The 19,052-nt window shown below is 42.9% G+C and overlaps 1 protein-coding gene across 1 annotated transcript in view; it reads right to left on the bottom strand.

Moving 5' to 3' along the window:
* ENOX1 (ecto-NOX disulfide-thiol exchanger 1) overlaps positions 1-19,052 on the bottom strand; it is a 564,686-nt gene that overhangs the window by 526,049 nt on the left and 19,585 nt on the right. Inside the window, exon 2 of the mRNA XM_058276646.2 lies at positions 13,490-13,544. The gene's annotated coding sequence lies outside the window, so the exon portion shown is untranslated. The remainder of the gene's footprint in view (positions 1-13,489; positions 13,545-19,052) is intronic.

The raw sequence follows: 19,052 nt of genomic DNA on the forward strand, positions 1-19,052 counted from the left end.
TGGACCTCCCATGTGGTAGGCAGACGCCCTATCCATTGGGCCAAGTTCACTTCCCCTCTTTCTTTTTGAATGAGCTTTGGTTATTTGTGACTTTCAAAGATTTTGTACAATTCAAAAGTTGTCAGATTTATTGGCAAAAGTTGTTTATTCTTTACTGTAACATCACCTCTCTTTGATGTGGACTGTGTCAATGGAGCCCTCCATTAAGAAATGGCAGGAAAAGAATGAATCTCTTATTCCTTGATTAGCTCAGATGATTTTATTTGCTGTGCCCATCCTCTCTGTCTCAGAAATGTTCCCCCAATGACCAAAAGGCAGCTTTTATTGAGTTGCTGGCTAACTCTGCAAGTCCTCAGTTTCTCTTCACCAACCCCTCTGGCTTGAGAGACTAGCAATTGTATAAAGTTGTCAGCTGAATTATAATTGTCTTGCATGACACTGCAATGATGGATACAGGCCATTATACATTTTGTCAAAACCTATAAATTATGCAGTGCAAAGTGTAAACCATAATATAAACTATAGTTCATAGTTAGTAGTGATGCTTCAATATGTGTTCATTAGTGGTAACAAAAGTACCACAATAATGAAGGATGTTGCTAATGGGGGAAAGTGTGCAGAGGGTGGGTATATGGGAATCCCCCACATTTTTTATATAGCATTTATGTAATCCAAAGCTTCTTTAAAAATAAAAGAAATAAATGTAAGAAAAGTAAAGCTGTCAACTGTCTTCTACAGGAAAAGAGTGAAAACTATGTTTCCAGGAATGAGTGAACAAGGGTAATCTCCTCTTTGAACACACAGAGTACAAAAGAATGTCCCAGAAATGAAGGTTTGGTCTTGACCAAAGATGTTTTAGTTTCCTCATTGCCAAAGCAAATACCATGCAATGGGCTGGCTTAAATAACGGGGATTTCCTGGCTTATGGTTTTTGAGGCCAGAAGTCCAAAATTAAGGCACTCTCAAGGTGATGCTTTCCCCCAGGAGACTTCAGAGTTCTGGGGATGCCGAGCAATTGTTGGTCCTTGGCTTCTCTGTCACATGGCAGTGCACGTGGTGGCCTCTCCTGGCTTTTCCCTTCTCTTCCGGGTTTCCTTGGCATTCAGCTTCTGGCTGCTTCCTTTGGCTTTTTCTCGATCTGTGGCCTTCAGCAATATGATTAAGGCACATCCTGACTCTGCTGGGCCACCCCTTTACTGAAGGAACCTCATCAAAAGGTCTCATTTAAAAGAGTTCACACCCCCAGGAATGGACAATTCTAAGAACGTGTTTTTCTGGAGTCCACAGCTCCAAACCACAACAGCAGTCCAGGAACACTAGGATAAAGATGGGAGACATCTCAATATTTGTAGACAAGGAAAGGTGATCTTGGCTACATACAGGAAAATGGGGGGGTGGGAGGGGGTGAGAAGATATTTGTAAGGGAGGAAGGAGAAGCAAAAATATATACTCAGCATTTGTTTCTATGACTTTGGCCTAGCTAGTTTGATTTGAATGAGTCTTTGAGCAAGGAGATTTGGGGAAAAGCATAAGATACGGTCCTTCCTAAAACAGTTTCTGAAATGTGAACGGGTATGATCCCTCATCACATCAGAAGAACTTGGAGGGGCGCAGAACAGTAATGCCTTGCCTCTCTTAGGGTTTTGACTTCCTTAGGCTGGTCCTTGTTTCTTTTCCTCATCCTCCTATGACAAGTTCCCCTTAATGGAAATCTAGTCCTTACATTTCAGAACTAGGACTTAAGGCATTTTTTCTATGTATCTTCTTGTATTTTGATGATGAGTTCTTGAGTCTTGACTCAGAATTACATTTAGTAATGTCGGGGAAAAATTATGTTTATTGCATGTAAGACTAAATCTGCTTGTATCCTTGTTGACCCTCCATCAGTAAAGAGGACGTTTGCTTAACAAATGCAGCATGTCCTGTTTTCTGTATTGATTCTCCATAATAGAAAACTCGGTGATCACATGCTTCTCCAACCTTCACCTCACCAAACCCTCTATCCACTTGGGAAATAAAAGAAAGAATACCATTGTTGCAAATCCCAGCACACCAACCACTTCTCTATTCCACCTCACACAAGAAATCTCAACGCATGCTCCTAACTGAAAGGATTTTCTGGTTGAACATGAGCATTTTCAGTCATGTCCAGATCTCCAGACGACCATCCCTGTCAGAAGCATTATCTTGGAGGATGAATGACATGATGTATGAAGGGCAGAGAGAAATGGAGACACCAAGGGAAAACATACAGAATTAACATCAAAGAATGAAATCTGGTAAAATAATTCCCTCAACCTGCTTCCTGTCTCTTTAGGTTGATAAAACAGTCGTTCAGGAAGCCTCTGCCAGCACTTCAATCAGAGCTCTTGTACGTGTAAAGCTCTAGTGTTTGCACCCGCTAGCCCCCTCTCTCTCCCTCCCTCTCTCTCCCTCCCCTACTCTCTTTCTGATTGTAAATCATTACCTGTTGGCACTAAATTTTCTTCACATAAAATTATTTTATTTTGGTTATGATGATTACACTTTTTTGCAGTATAAAATAAGAAAATATTAAGCATAAATAAGGGAAAGAAAATCATTAAACTACCCAGAGATTACCACTCCTAACATATGGTGTATGAGCCCCCAGAATTTTCCCATTACAACAATTTTTCAACAAAAAATGTTTTCAACAAAAATGAGAGCATAAAGAATATTTCAATTGTATTCTAAATTGCCAAATAGGGAAGGAAGCAAGAAGATATTTCAGTTACTTTTGAGGGGAAGACCTTAGCAAAATGAGTAAAACATCACAAAGAGAGGTAGACCTTCAACCAAAGCCATAAAATAATTGTGATGTGACACCAAATTACCTCAAATCACTCTGTGGTTTGTTACTCAAATGAATGGAATTAACTAGCAAATGGAGAAATCCTGTACTACTCAGAAAAACATCACTGATGTGGAGGCAGTGGCCACCACAGGTTCTGAGGGGAGGGAGAGGGAAAAATAGGTGTAATATGGGGGCATTTTCAGGACATTGGAATTGTCCTGAATGATGTTGCAATGACAGATACAGGCCATTATATATCTTGTCATAACTTACAAAAATGTGCAGGAGGGAGTGTAAACTACAAGGTAAACTAGAGTCCACGCTGAGTGGCAATGCTCTAAAATGAGTTCATCAATTGTAACAAATGCATCACACTAATGAAGGATGTTCTTATTGTGGGAAAGTGTGGGAGAGGAAGGGAGTGAGGCATGTGGGAATATCCTGTATTTTTTATATAACATTTATATAATCAAAGCATCTTTAAAAAAAAAATTAAGAAGTATTTTTTTAAAAACAGACTCAGAGCACTGTCTGTCAGCCAGGTCCCACACAGCACAGGCCACACCCAGCGCTCCACGAGGCTCACACATACATGTGCTCGACACACTTCGGGGTGGGACACTGGAAAACAGTCGAGGCCCTGTTGTTCCTGATGAGAAGGAAAAATGATTAGTAAGTGCAGAGGTCAGGAGAAAACGCAGTGGATGAGGGGGAAGATACAAGGCACCACTTGCCGTTTTTATGTACCTCTGGAACATTCCACTAGACTGAAGTCCTCAGTGGTACCTTATTCCTCTCTTTATCCCCAGTGCCGGCACTCGGAAAGGATTCGCTGAATTGGGGGGTCATCCGAGAAGAAGTTCAGCTGAAACCGGACGGGCAGAAACTAGCCCATGTAATCCTTTACGTTACACAAAAGGTGAAGAATAACCTTCTCTAATGATAACTCCCCTTCCTGATTTAGGCAGAAGCCGTCCTGCATGTGTGAAAGGTACGTGTTGTAAATAAGCAGGTCAGTGTTAGGGCTCCAGGCATCCTTGATGCAATTTAACAAATGGCACATACAACAATTGATTTTCCATCTCCCAGCTGCATATACCCCCCCTAAGGCACACTTGTTTGCAAGACTTATGTCATGTCTAAGAAGGATAACAATGGATAGAAGATAATTACACTAGATTTTGCTAGAATGGTAGATTATGGCGAAATGGCCCCAAATCTTTGTTCCTCCCTGTTTTCACGGCTTTTGTAATTTCACCTTGCAGCTTCTCCCATCAAGAGATAGATGGACTCTGCTTCTTGGCCTTGTGACTGTTGACCACAAAGGGAGTGAAGGAGTGCCAGGTCTAAACTAAGCCTCAAAAGGCTGCACGCTTCCCCTCTCTCTCTCTCTGTCTCTCTCCTCTCCCTCTCAGCCCTGTCCTGCCACAGAGCTGGCTTGCTGGAAGGTGGAGACACGTGGCTTAGCCACCCTCAGCATCCCACCGTCAGCCAACCAGCCATGGGACATGTGAGCAAGACCATTCTAGACTGGCCAGCCCTGAGCCACTGTGCCACATGAACACAGATGCATGTCATTAACCAAGGGTATAAAGAGATGGGCAGAAAGCACCTGAAAAGATGTGCAACATCATTAGTCATCAGGGAAATACAAATTAAAACCACAATGAGATATCACTACACACCTAGCAGGGTGACTAAAATATAAAATTATGACAATATCAAATGCTGGTGAGGATGCAGAGAACCTCAGACACTGCTGCTGGGAATGGAAAATTGGTTCAGTCACACCAGAAAATAGTTTAACAACTTCTTATAGACAAAACACATAGCTACCATACAGTTACACTCTTGTGCATTTATCCCAATGAAAATTATTTTCAAATAAAAACCTGTAATAGATGTTCATTGCAACTTTATGAAAAATGAGAAACAACTCAGAGGGCCCTGACAGTTACTGGACATTGTATGTCCTCCCATGGCCCACTGGATGGACTGTGGGAGAGTGTGGGCTATGGTGTGGACCACTGACCATGAGGTGCAGCGGTGCTCAGAGATGTACTCACCAAATGCAATGAATGTCTCATGATGATGGAGGAGGTTGTTGTTGTGGGGGGAGGAGTGGGGGGAGGGGGTGGGGTATATGTGGGGACCTCATATTTTTTTAATGTAATATTAAAAAATTTAAGACAAAAAAAAACAGTGCGAATTTGGCAACCTGTCAGGTGGGCCTTATTTTGGAATTTATGCTCCCCAGTATACGAGAGTTAGACTCATTTAGTGGTTCTCTACACATGGTTCTTCTGCCCCTTTTATTTGAACCCATAATTAGCACTATATTTGATAAATGTATGTCCCAGAGACTTAAATTTTTGGTCTGTCCATGTGCCAGTTGAACCCTGAATTTCAGCAGAGTTGCAACACCTACTTTCCAGTTCATTGGACTCACCCAGGACAATCAACAAGGAGGTGATGATGGACAATGCCCATCCCAAGAAACAGAGATTGTCTGCAGCTGCAAGCAAGAAAGCTCCATCTATCTGTCCCATGGGATCTAAGCACCCTCTTAATTAGAAGCAGAGTGGGAATCACCATCCCAAAATCCTCAAGATTGGGGAATGAGAAATGGACTAAAATAGAGTTATTATTATTCTACTATAGACTTATTAATAGTCTAGTATTGGAAGAAATCTTATCATTGATGTAAAGGAAGCGGCCACCAGAGGTTATAAGGGATGGCAGAGGGAAGAATAGGTGTTTTTAACATGGGGCATTGTCGGGACATTGGATTTGTCCTGCATGCCATTGCAGTGATGGATACAGGCCATTGTATATTTGGTCATAACTTACAAAATTGTGCAGGACAGAGTGTAAACTATAATGTAAACTGTGGTCCATAGTTAGTAGCAATGCTTTAATATGGGATCACCTATTGCAACAAATGTAACACACTAATGAAGGATGTTGTTAATGTGGGAAAATGTGGGAGTAAGAAGGTGTGGGGCATATGGGAATCCCTTAAATTTTTTTGTAACATTTACATATTCTAAAGCTTCTTTAAAAATTTTTTAAAAATTCATTTAAAAAAAAGGAAACATAGTACAGCCATACCAGGAAATGCTCCTCAATAAGAAAAAGAACAAACTATTGATACGTGCAACAACTTGGATGGATCTCCAGGGAATCAGGCTGAGTGGAAAAAGCAAATTCCAAAAGGTCACACACTGTATTTCTATAACACTCTTGAAACAGCAAAAATTATAGAAATGGAAACCAAATCCGTGGTTGCTGGGATCACAGATGCAAGTGGCAGGAGGAAAGGGAGATGGCTGTGCCTACAGAAGGACAACAAGAGAGAGCCCTGTGGTATGAGATGTTCTGGATCTTCACAGAATAAATGTCAATATCCTGGTTGAAACACTGTGCTATAGTTTTAGAGCCTGGGCAAATCTACTTGCTTATAAATCTGGAATTATCTCCAAGTGTATTAGGGTTCTCTAGGGAAACAGAATCAACAAGGGATATCTGTCGATAGTAAGATTTATCACTCTCTCACGTAGCTGTGGGGATGGACAAGTCCAGCTTCCACAGGCAGGCTGCCACCAGGAGCTCCCCTGAAATCCAATGAAGATTCTTGACGAGTTCTGGGAAATGTTGGCTCTCCAAAGACGAGCTGGGAAATTTTCTCTCAATCTGAAATCACTTCCCCTTTCCAGGGATTCAACTGATTGGATTAAGCATCACTCATTGCTGATGGCAATCTTCCTGATTGATGTAATTATAACCAGCTATCTATGATTTACCACTGCAATAAAGTCAATGATGTCTAAAGTCCATAAATGCCCTGTATTACAGTTAGTCCAGTGCTTGCTTGACCGAACAACTGGGCACAATTACCTGGCCGAGTTGACACAATAGCCTAACAATCACACCAAGTAAAAAAGTTTAATTCAGAACTATCTCAGTGGCTTTGGGCAAGTTAGTCAACCTCCCTAAACTCTGATTTCTTGTCTGTAAAAAGAGGTTAAAATAGTACCTATCTAACAGGGCTTAAATTAGATGATTAAATGAGAGGATGGTTATAACAATCTTCGTGCATGACTAGCATTCAATAAATATTATTATTGGTAATAGTAATAATGAGCAAATGCAAATAGTAGCAAATAATATATATAGCCATAGATAGGTAAATACATAAACATTTTTGCTTATTTGCTTAAATTCAGCCAGATTGTTGGACATGATATAGAAAGAAGGCTGAAAGCAACAGTTTATTTTGTCAAGAAGGAGACTGAAGTACAGACCGGGGCAAGTAAAGGCCCTTTATGCTCAAGGACTGAGGAGCTGAAAAATAGTTTTATTTCAGAAAAAGCTGTAGAATGGAACTAAGAAAAACGTGCATCAGAGGATTAAGCACATGACATGAAAGTCTAGTCTGTATAATATGCCAAAGATGCATGATTAAACAAGAGTCACAGACTCTTGGAATAAAATTAGAACTCAACCCCACTTGACATATCTTACCCCTTACCCTAAGCTTAAATATTCTCTATGGTACCTAAAGAGGAAACTTCTCACCTTTTCTCTTTTAACCTCTAGTGATGGAGAAGCCAGAATCTTTGATGTAAAATAAAATTGTTAATCTCTAAATCAGAGGTTCCCATTCCAAGCTGCACATTAGAATCATCTGACAGGCATTTTTTAAAATACGGCTTAATGGTTTCCATTGGGTCAGCCTTTTACATCACCTGAGAGTGATAAAGACGGATGTCTCTTCAGTATGCACATCCTCCTAGGCACCACTTTAGGATATTTACTTCGTGGATAGGGTCTTAGTCCAGCCAGCGTAACAGGAAGATCAAGCTGAACTCTATTTAGGTACATCCTATCAGTTCATACAACATATAATCATCGAGCATCATCTATGCATCAGGTACCATGACAGATGCTGGAGCTACAACTATAAGCAAGACTAGCATGGTCTCTGCCTTCATAAAATGTATATTCTTTCAGGACAGTCCAATAGTGTCTTAATCATCATAAAATGATGGCGATTATCGAGGGGCAGTGGGAAAACCCCATGTGATGCAGAAGCCTCTACCCCGCTCAGAGGTAGGAAGAATCTCTTTCTGAAGATGACACACCTTGAAAATGAAGCTCAAACAGTTTGTGTGCCAAGCAAATAATGAAAATAAACACGTCACTCATCTGCCATCATCACAGAGTATTCTGGTTAAATCTTCTTTCTAGAAAGCTGGGAAGTATCAACCTGTGCTAACAGTTTATTTTAAACTTCTAAATCCTTCTGAAATGCTACATTATACACTGTCCCACATCACTTAAATAGACAAATTTACACCATTTTCAATGGCCCGTCGCTATGATGATCATTATGGACGTTGGAACCAGGTATTCATACCAAGAGGGCCTCAAGCTCCCCTGAGGTGAGGGGTGCGGGGGAACGGAACGCTCCCTGCACATTCCCCTGGGCCAGCTGTTCACACCCTGGCCTGCTCCCTCCCTGTGGCCCAGGCAGGACATCAGCACGTTTGCCCCACACCATGAAACACCCCCAGGGCAATGACGTGATGCGCTGTTTTCTTCAGGGCCCCGCTGGCACCTGCCCATACTGCCAGTGCTTCTGCCATCATCCTTCCTTCTGACTTGCTCTCCTCAGCTAAGGTTTTCTCTTTTGTGTGTTTTATAAGCTACAACAGAAAATGAAAATTACCAAGGGAAGCCAAACAGCCATGTACCATATATAAATTTAAAGCAAAAAGACTTAGTGCCTAAAACAAAGTTCAAATGCACGGGAAACGCGAAAAATATTTTCAGTGGACTGAGGGGTACCGGATTTTCCTGGCATCACTTCCAGGATAACAAATATTATGGAGACTTGAAGTGAAAAAAGCAAACAAACAAAAAAACCACCTGGGGTGGGGGACTTGGCCCAGTGGTTAGGGCGTCCGTCTACCACATGGGAGGTCCGCGGTTCAAACCCCGGACCTCCTTGACCCATGTGAAGCTGGCCCGTGCACAGTGCTGATGCACGCAAGGAGTGCCCTGCCACGCAGAGGTGTCCCCCGCATAGGGGAGTTCCACGCGCAAGGAGTGCGCCCCTAAGGAGAGCCGCCCAGCACAAAAGAAAGTGCAGCCTGCCCAGGAATGGCACCGCCCACACGGAGAGCTGACACAGCAAGATGATGCAACAAAAAGAGACACAGATTCCCGTGCCGCTGACAACAACAGAAGCGGATAAAGAGCATGCAGCAAATAGACACAGAGAACAGACAACCAGGGTGGGGGGTAAGGGGAGATAAATAAACAAATAAATAAATCTTAAAAAAAAAAAACCACCTGCTTGACAGTGAGCATTATTTCATGTCGATTATGATAATAGAACACTTTCCCCCTGGAAAGAGCTAAAGCATTCGTACAGGCTATTATTTATTTTCCCCAAATTCTGAGGTATAGAAAAAGGCAAGTACAATCCTTATACCTTTGAGGAGGAAAGGTGAGATCATCAAGATTTTAAGTGGGTTTCCCAAAGTTACAGAAAGAGGCCTGAGGATTTTCCTGCACCCTGCCTTCATTTTCTTTGCAGGAAACGATGCTTTTGGAGCAGAAATGCCCGCACAAGACCTCCACAATACAGAGGAGTGGAGGAAGCAACTTCCTCAGAACTAGTATCAGTAAAGTGTTTTAACAGAGGTTTTCAGTATGAAGGAAATCCATCTTTATTTCCTATGAGAACTTCTGCAGCTGAGAGCTCCAAGTTTAAGACAGTCCCTGCATCTCTCTACACCACCAGACAGACCAGCCACCTTTCCAAAGACCTTGAAACTACTTCTCATAAATGTCAGAAGTCTCAGAGCACTTTTTACACGGCGAGCAAAAACACGCCGTCTATGACCTTCTATGAAACTGTGTGCGCACTTGACAGAAACGGCTTTGCATTAGCACGTTACAAACACCTCCTGCCCGTTATCGTCTGCCTTGCGCGGCCTGAGACGGGATTATTTTCAGATGGATTTCATTCTGTTCAGACCCGCCTCTGCTTGTTATTCAACCAGAGGGACGGTGGCTCCTCTTCTTTCTCCTTATTTGTGTCTGCTGAATCACCCAGCTTTCAAGGGGAATTCTTGGTACGTAACATTTAAAAGTGCTCATAATGTTCCTGCTGCCTTAAGCAGACGGTGTCATTTTCCAGTCTAAATTAGTAAAATTATAAACTTTTATGAGAGGAAGTGGAAACGGCATTCCAAGGAGCCAGAAGCAGAACACGAAGAGAAATGAAAACAATAAAATCAAATTGCATGGCCCTGCCCTTGTCTAGGTAATGCTGCCTCCTCCTGCAGATTTAATTTGTGCATGTCCTTCTTTTCACTTCTTCTACACCATATATTGAATAAAACTGGACTTACTGGTGCAAGTAGAAAGATAATGTTCAATGTGCACGGGTGTATCTGTCACAGACAGATACACAGGCTGAGAAACGTCTACGGGGATAGCTCAGTGTTGGCAAAAGTCTGAAGAATTCATCTGGCAACATCTCGATTAAGTGAAAAAGTCATAAATTAAAGCAGCTCAGGGGCAATTTAAACTTTGTTACCAATTCAGCCTCTCCTTCCACAGGGTGCTCGCTGTTCCCAGCTCCGGGATAAATGTATGCCACAGAGATAGCCATTTTCCATTTTTCTCCGTGTATACACCCCCCCACACACACACAATTTTCATTTTACTCTTTGTGCTGTCAGCCGCATACTCAAACAAAGAGGAAAAGGTGTGCAGGTTGGGAGGTATTATTTATTCAACAGGGGAGCCAATCTCAGTTTTCTGAGATACTTGGAGGTGGGCGAGTTAAGCTTCAAGTTGACCAATCAGATTTGAGTTTCTTCCTCATCAAGTTTCCCACCTGTTCAGTTAATCGTGGAATAACATGTGAATTGAGCTCCCTACAACTGTCCCAATGTCTCTGAAGTGGTCATACCAATAAGCATGAGGCTACCTAACACCCAACAGAGAAAGAAAAGCAGCAGGGCAGGGCTGGCTGTAACCTGGGTCTCTCGCCTCCAGCAGGAGTAAACCAGGGTATCCACTTTCACCGGAGGAAGTTTATAATCTGGGGCAAGCGCTCACTGGGAACCCTTGAGTCCTGAAAAGGCACTGTAGTTGCCAACCTCGGAAACTAGATGAGATCCTGACTCTCTATTTACAATGCAAAACAAGACAATACTTCTTCTATGCACTGTCAGAAGATATTTTAAGGGGAAAAAAGTGTCACATTATATGAAGCCTGTGAAATATCACATGAAATATTGATGGAATAGTTATATTTTTGCTAGAGTAATTAAGGAAGGTGTCTCAATGATTCAGTCAATTCTCAATTATTTCTACTAATGTTGTTGATCAATACTATGGATACCCTAAAAAAGCAGAGCACACAGTTTAACTGTGGCTCTTAAATCCCTTCTCTTTACCAGTGGTGTACGGGTAAACTGTTCTCTCTAAAGATGTAACAGAATTCATCATTTCAGAGCTGCTGAGAATCTTAGAGGGTTATTTTTTCTAGTGCTCTTGTTTTGTACCCAAGAGAAGTTAGACTTAAAATCGAAGTGTTGGGTGTAGAAACAGATAGAGTTGATGGTAACACATTATAGTGAGTATAACAAACATGGCTGGCTTATAAATGGGACTGTGGAAGAAAGGGGTGGTCTAGGGATGTAAATGTCAACTAAAAGAAAGCTAGAGAATAATCTAAGGACTGAATGGTGAACCCAGAGGTGGGATGAGGGCTGTGGTTAACAGTACGAATCAAGAATGTTCTATGAACTAGAACAAATGTACATCACTACTACAAGGTGGTAAGAATATAGTGACAAATGGGGAAAATACAATTAATGTAACTTATGGACTAGAGTTAAAAGCACTATTGTATTCTTGGACCAATGTCAAAGAAGGTAGTATATCAATGCTAAGGGCAATAATGGGGGGTTATGGGAGTTTTTCTTTTGTACTAAGGAAGATGTTGAAGGATTTACTGGGGCAATGACTGCACAACTCGGTGATGAAAGTGAGAGCCCCTGAGCGTACACTTTGGATAGGATGTGCAAGGCATGGGACTGTATAAGGCAGTGAATCATGTGGAGGAAGATGGACTGTAGTTAACAGCATAAATATGAGTGTTCTCTAGTGAACTATAACAAATGTACAATACTAATATGTAGTGTCAATAACAGGGGTTACATGGGAAAACTACACCAAGTGTAGGCTATGGACCATCGTCAGTGACAATAGTCTGATCACGTTCTTTCCTAATCTGTAAGAAATGTTCCACAACATTGTAAGGCGCTTGGTGGAGGGGTAACGTATGTTATGCATGATTGTTTTGGAAGCTCACATCTTCTCAAATAAAAAATTATTTAAAAATTAGAAATATTTAAAAATGGAAATACCAGACCTTCCTATGACCACCTGACATCATGAAATGGATCCATCAGGATTACATTCAGAAGAAGTTTGAAAGCCGACCAGTTGCCGCGGTGAGAGTCTTCCCTTCCTTGGTTGATCAACCCTTGGTTGATCCCTCAAGACCTACTCACGATCTGCGTAAGAGTAACCAGCATTGGGCCAGTAAAAAATTCAGCACCTCCCATGTTCAGTCTCATATTGATTTGATAACCAAACATAATACAACTTAACGACTCCCTACACCGCTGCTGATTGACATCTTCCTTGAGGAAGTACGCAGTTAGCAATTTTGATTTAAAGACTTTCCTGAAGATTTTGCTAGCCAAGGAGGAAAGAAGCCTTTTGCAAGGGGAATAACATAACAACTTCAGTATGAAATGTGAACACTGTCAGAGGTGGCATTACATGTCTTGTCACACATGCGTAAGACTCACAGAGAATCTGTAGCCTGAACTTGAGAATGAATCCTGTTCTCGAAGAATTTCAAAGGACACTCAGCAGCCCTTCGCAATCTTCCCTTAGAGCACATTCTAATGTTTACCTCTCTCACCAGTGTCACAAAACACCTATTTAAACCCTGCCGACTGCAGTTTAATCGGCATAATGTTTATTCTGATTTTGCCAGAACGAGGTCAGTGCCTCTCAAGTGTCATCCAGGACAGCTGAAGAAAAAAACCACCCCTCCCTCCTGATCTCAGCCCTCAACCTGAAAGCATCTTTGAAAACATTTTCAAACACAGTTAAAATGATTGGCAGAGTTAGAGAAATCCTTAAGATATCTGTGAAAGAAAACCCAGCTGGAACAGAGGCCCTTATAGTCCAGAATGTAACATCCTCCTAAACGCAGCTGAGAAATGAGCCCACTTGTTACAGCACAACCAGGACCCAGGATAATTACAACAGAAACATTTTATTTCAAATCATGAGAAGAGTTACACTCAATATTCTTGTTAGCAGGGACTGTGCAGACAGCAACATTTACTGTGAAATGTAAGGGCAGCTAACAGCTGATTTGAAAGGGGATTGTGTAAATCTAGTTAAAGAGCAACTTTAGAAGATTATTTTCAATTACTGAGATAGCATCAGGGCTCAGGGGGAAAAAAAATGGAAAGGTTTGTTCTTCACACCACATACAGTATACACAATCTAACAAAACTGCCTGCTTTCAAGCAATAGTATCAGCCAACAGCTAATACGCCTTACCTCCACTTTACCCTCCGTCGAGTCGTTTTCAATTATTTCTTGCACTTTCACAGCTCTGTGGGGGAAAAAAGGCATTTTCAACCAGGAGAAGCAGCTTAAAGAACATCGTCCCCTTCAGAAAAATTACTAAAGCTTTTAGATTTTCCAAGTGTCATGTATCTATAAAACCTGGGGGGCCTCTAAATTCGGGCTGGGGCCATGTAGGGAGAGGGTCCCTGTTTGTGATTGATAAAATGGCATGTGCCTCACCTACCAGAACACTTACCTGAGAACACCTGGGACGCAGCCCCCATCACCTCCCTTCCACGGGCACATGCACGGATTCCTAGCTTGCCTACAATACAAGCTACACTTCCAGCTAAACATGATAACCTTGTCAGCTGAAAGCCTTAGTTGTCATACTCCTCAACATAGCCTGTGTAGATGTGCTAATGATGTATGAGAAAGAAAACACCTCCAGGAACAAAGAAGCTAGTGAGCAGGAGAAGCATTAGACTAGGAAGCTGAAAGCCCTGTAGCTGCCCGGCTCTGCCATTTACCAGCTCTGCCACTCCAAGCCCCATCTCGCTGCTCGCAACACCCCTGTCACCTCCCACCACTCTCCAGGCGCGCCTCTGCCCTTCTGCTGCGAGGGACCTTCTCTACCTGGAGAACTCCTTTGGAGCCTGGCTTAATTCTCATCTTCTCTAGGAATGGAACCTCACCCCCCTGGTGAGAATTAATTGTGGCTGGCTCGGAGCTCTTCTGACACTTACGGGGGCCACACATTGTGACGGCGCAGCAGCAACAGCTCTCTACTCCTGCCCAGCTCCCCTCTGACACTGTGTGCCCCCCAAGAGCAGGGGTCATCTCCTGTTTGCACATTCAGGGCTGCCCTAACATGAGGAAGTGCTCAGTGCATGTTTGTGAAAGAATCAACCAATGAGAGGATGAATGACCAACTGACGTCATCAAATTTCAATTTTCCCACCTTTAAAGCAGAGAAAGCCATCGTTGCCAAGTTCATTCAGAAGCCATTATGATCAAAAGATGAAATGCCTTGTCCTTCTAGTGCTATAGAAATGTACGTGATGGTTATGATACATATGGTAATAGTAAAAAGTCGTAATACCAGTGTCCAAAAAGAGTATAGTATCTTGGCATACAGTAAAATAGTTATTTCCCATGCATACCCCACACGCCTACACACAATTCAATCTTAGTTTTTTTTCAAAAAGAGAAACTAAAAATGTGACAAAAGGCACGCTTCACTCTCCCAAAAAGTGTTCTTATGACACCAGAACTAAATATGAGTGAGAGTATCGTCACTTTATGTATGTTTCTCTTTCTATTAATTAGACACATTTTGTTCTGCTTCGCCATGTGGCTATGTAAGAGTCCATGCTGTGACGTAAACTGGACTTGCCTTAGTCCACTCACATGTTGCCACCACAAAACCACATTAGGGCAAAACTGATTTTCTCTAGGGAAAAAAAAAAATACAGGTCCATGATGCACTAAAGGTTTGAGACATCTCTTTGAAGAAAAAAAGATACCTGAGGGATTGTGAAGGTGAGCAATTGCAGCGATAACAATCTCATATTTCAGCTGTGGGTAACTGAAGATGGTATGTTAAACAGTTCTTTTCAAATACCTCTTTTCTTTGTAACCAAAATACTTTCTTATCAAAGATAGAGAATCCTCTCATTCGATCAAAACCAGTGCTGTAGCAATAAATCCCAAAGCAGTTCCCTTGGCTGGAGGAAGCAGAATAGCTTAGTCTTGCATTCAAGGCAGAGCGCCACAATCCTCTCCGGCCCTGAGCCAAGGGGTCAGTCCCGGGGCTATGATGCTCTGAAGTCTACAAGCTCGCAATTGTTCCCTTATTTATATTTCATGATTATTTTAAAGGGACAACTCTAAGGTTATGTTTAAGGCCCTGTATTCCCATCACTCAAGAAGGAGCTCAACAGACTGAGTTTCTAAACTTGCAGACAAAGACAAGTTCAAGGTATAGCCAGTCCAACCCCCTGCAAAAGAGGTAAACTAATCTCATCATTGGACAGACGGGTGAGAACTGAGCGTTCTCCCCTGAAAGGTGACAAGGGTGTCCCGGCTGTGAGTTATCACCAGTTAGTTGGCCCATCAGCTGCCTGGCTGCAGCTGTATCCGACTCTTGGTTCACCCGAAGAGATTCATGCTCTCATGGTGCCAAAATGAATGTCTCTCTTAAAGGAAAAAAAATTGTCCAATTGAAAATAACTCTCTAATCTGCATCCTTTCAATAGAACTGAAGTGCACTTCACCAACACAGAGCATGGACATCTTCAATTAGCAGAGAACTATTTTTAACACATGAAGGATAAGATATGAAATTAGTTTCACGGGGAATGAGAACCTTGGAGATTATTTACTTTGCCTTAATTACTCTGACTCACCATTAATTTCGCTTTCCTAGGGTACTAAATATTTCACGCTAAGATTTTGAGACTAAAGAGAACTGAGCATAAATTGGGAGCTCTGAGACTCTGTAGAAGCATCTTCAACACTGAGACACGGGCCCCACTGAGTATGGATGCACGGCTCGGTGACATTTTCCGTTACTGTTTCTGTTTTGTTTTTAACCCAGGGACAGAAGCCCTGCCCTGAAGGACAGAGGGAGCCAGATTTTCTTCAGCTTCTGTTTTACTCCTCAGCCAATATCATCACCAGTGCTCACAGCTACTCCAAATAGGGTAGGCAGCAAGTCCCTCGAGCCAAACCAAGAAAAGTTTAGACTCTGCATTACAAGAAAGTTTGTAATGGTCAGTGCAATTGGGTGAGGGAGTCAGTACCCAACAGAGGTGACTAAGGAAATAGGATAGCACATAGTCCATGGTGGCTTCATTAGAGCACCACATAGAGGGGGGAAGAATGCACTGAGCTCCCACCAAAGTGCTTACAGAGAGCAGCGTCTGCCTTACAGAGCTAGGCACTTGCCAAAGTCCTGTACTCTCCCCCATGGCTCCTAACGAGTAGTCCACTGGCAGCTGCCACAAACAGGCGCAGTACAGAGCAGCTGGCAGGAGCCCAAGGAGAGCAATCCACTTGCCACCAGATGGAATCGAGTCTCACTAGGACCACTCAATCTGTGAGTACCCTCCAGCCCCTCATGGCACTGGGCAATTAAGAGAGGGGGAGTGGGCAGAGAGACTAAGAGCCCTGGGGCCCTGGTTTTGGCCCATGCCCACAAACAGCTCTTCCTTGTTTTAAATGTCATAGGAACTGACTCTAAGTTAATACAATTCCATTCCAGTGGACTCTCACTGTCATTACTTTTCTCCATTAAATACCCTATACCTAACATTCTCTGTTGCGGGGTACAAATGTATTTTCACTCTAATGACCCTGTGCTTTTATTTGTAAGTTGCCCTTTTTATTGCTTGTCAATTGGGGTCTGGTTTGGTCTTCATTGATCCATATCCTTCTAGCATTCTGGACCCAAATAAACATAACAGCCAAGTTCGGAAAACACCAAAACTCGACCCCTTCTCTGCTTGGTAAGAAAGTGCTCTGTCTTATTGTGGAAATCTGTTTCCATGACAAACATTTCTAATTTAACAATAATTATTTGTATTTCTTCCGCCTACTTTACAGCTTTAAAACATGCTTACATATATCATATCACTTTATCGTGTCGATTTTTCACCTTTTGATAACTTTCTGCATGTCTCAAGCTCATGAAAACTGCGAAATTTCACAGTCATTTTCCATGGGTAAATCTGTTCCCTTTGTCACTGTTAATACAAATTCCTTGTTTTCTATCTAGGCTGCCTAACTCATTTGGCCCATTAACTCTTTTGGTCCTGATTATCATTTACAATTCTCAGGTCAATCTCCTAAATACAATCTCCAAATTTCAACATTAGATATAGTCTGCCCCTCTTTGTATCTTCAGTTAAAACAAAATAAAGTTCTGAGGACAACCAGCAAGATGGTGGCAGAGTAAGGACTTCTTAGAGTCAGATTCTGCTACAGGGCAGTTGGTAAACACCCAGAGGTCTCTGGAGCTGGCTGAAGCACCTGTTTGGGGGCTCCAGGAGGTCAGAAGAGCATCCTGCCACATCCTTGAAGGAATGGAAGGAGGAGACTGCCCATCTGCAGAGAGGACTCATAAGTAGAGGCTCCATGCCCCAGAGGCCAGGTGCCCATCCTCCACTGGAGGCACAAGCCATCTTGCGAGCTGACCTGTGGCTGGAATTGAAAGCTCCCCTTCCCAAAAACAGAGAAGGAAGAGACAACTTTCGCTACTGAGGAGTTAATTCAGCAGGCTAAAGTATAATCCTGAGAACAGCTAAAGTTTGAGCCTGCGCAAGTCAGAAAGAGGCCGGTGGCTGCCATCTTAACTCCATGCCTGACATGAGGGGAAGCGGGGCGGACTGAAAATCCCAGTGCTGGTGGGGACCGCCTTCTTTCCATCCAGGTCAGATGGCAGCTCTAGCCTAGGCCCCAGCAGGGAGGAAGCTGCAGGGACCTGCGCCAGCCTCTCTAGGAAACTGCCAGCCAAGCCATAGGATGAACACTACTCTGGCAGCAAGGGTTACCTGGGAGCTATTCTGTGGCTGAAACTGGAAGCTCCATTTCCCAAAAACAGGGAAGGGATGGTTGGCTGCCAACTTTGGCTACTGATTGGTAGACTCAGCTAAGATATAACCCTGGGAACAGCTGAGGTGTGAATCAGCTCAAGTCAGAAAGAGCCAGTGGCTGCTGTTTTGACTCTGCCCCCAGCCCAAGGAGAAGCCAGGACCCAATCACAGTGATGGTAGGAACCGGTTTCTTTCACCCAGATTGGCCTGCAGCCCTAGCCTAGGCTTCAGCCCCGACTCTGGCAGGGAGGAGGCTGGCAGCCCCTGCACCAGCCTATCCAGGTAACTGCAGGTACATTTGGCTGGCACAGACTAAGTAATCAGAAGTCTACCGGGGCAACTGTGGTCACCTTGGACCTGCACTGCATAGATTGCTGCCCACACCTGAAGCTCCATCCTTACCCCAAGCAGGGGAGAATGGGCCTTGAAGCTTCATCAGTCTCTCTGGGCAACTACAGCCTAGGCCTGCATGACTTGGATTATTCCCCACAACTGTGACTCTCTCCTACCCCTGGCAAAGGAGAAAATTGGGAGAAGATTCTCCTTGTCCCTGGAGCAATGAGGGCAGCTTTAGCCTCCACAGCTTTATCACCTACTACATCCTTGGCTCCTACTGCACAACCAGCAAGGGAGAAAGGGGAGGAAGCCCTCAAACTAAAGAGAACAACTGCACCCAAAATAAATACTCTATAAGCCAGATGCCAAGACAACAAAAAAAATTACAATCCACACCAAGAAATAGGAAGATATGGCCCAGTTAAAGGAACAAGATAAGCCTCCAGATGACATAAAGGAGTTGAGACAACTAATCACAGACATTCAAATAAATCTCCTTAATAAATTCAATGAGATGGCTAAAGAGATTAAAGATATTTAGAAGACATTGGGGGAAGCAGATGTGGCTCAAGTGACAGAGTTTCCACCTACCATATGGGAGGACCTGGGTTTGATCCCTGGGG

This window comes from Dasypus novemcinctus, chromosome 15, assembly GCF_030445035.2.
Source record: "Dasypus novemcinctus isolate mDasNov1 chromosome 15, mDasNov1.1.hap2, whole genome shotgun sequence".
NCBI classification, from domain to species: Eukaryota; Metazoa; Chordata; class Mammalia; order Cingulata; family Dasypodidae; genus Dasypus; species Dasypus novemcinctus.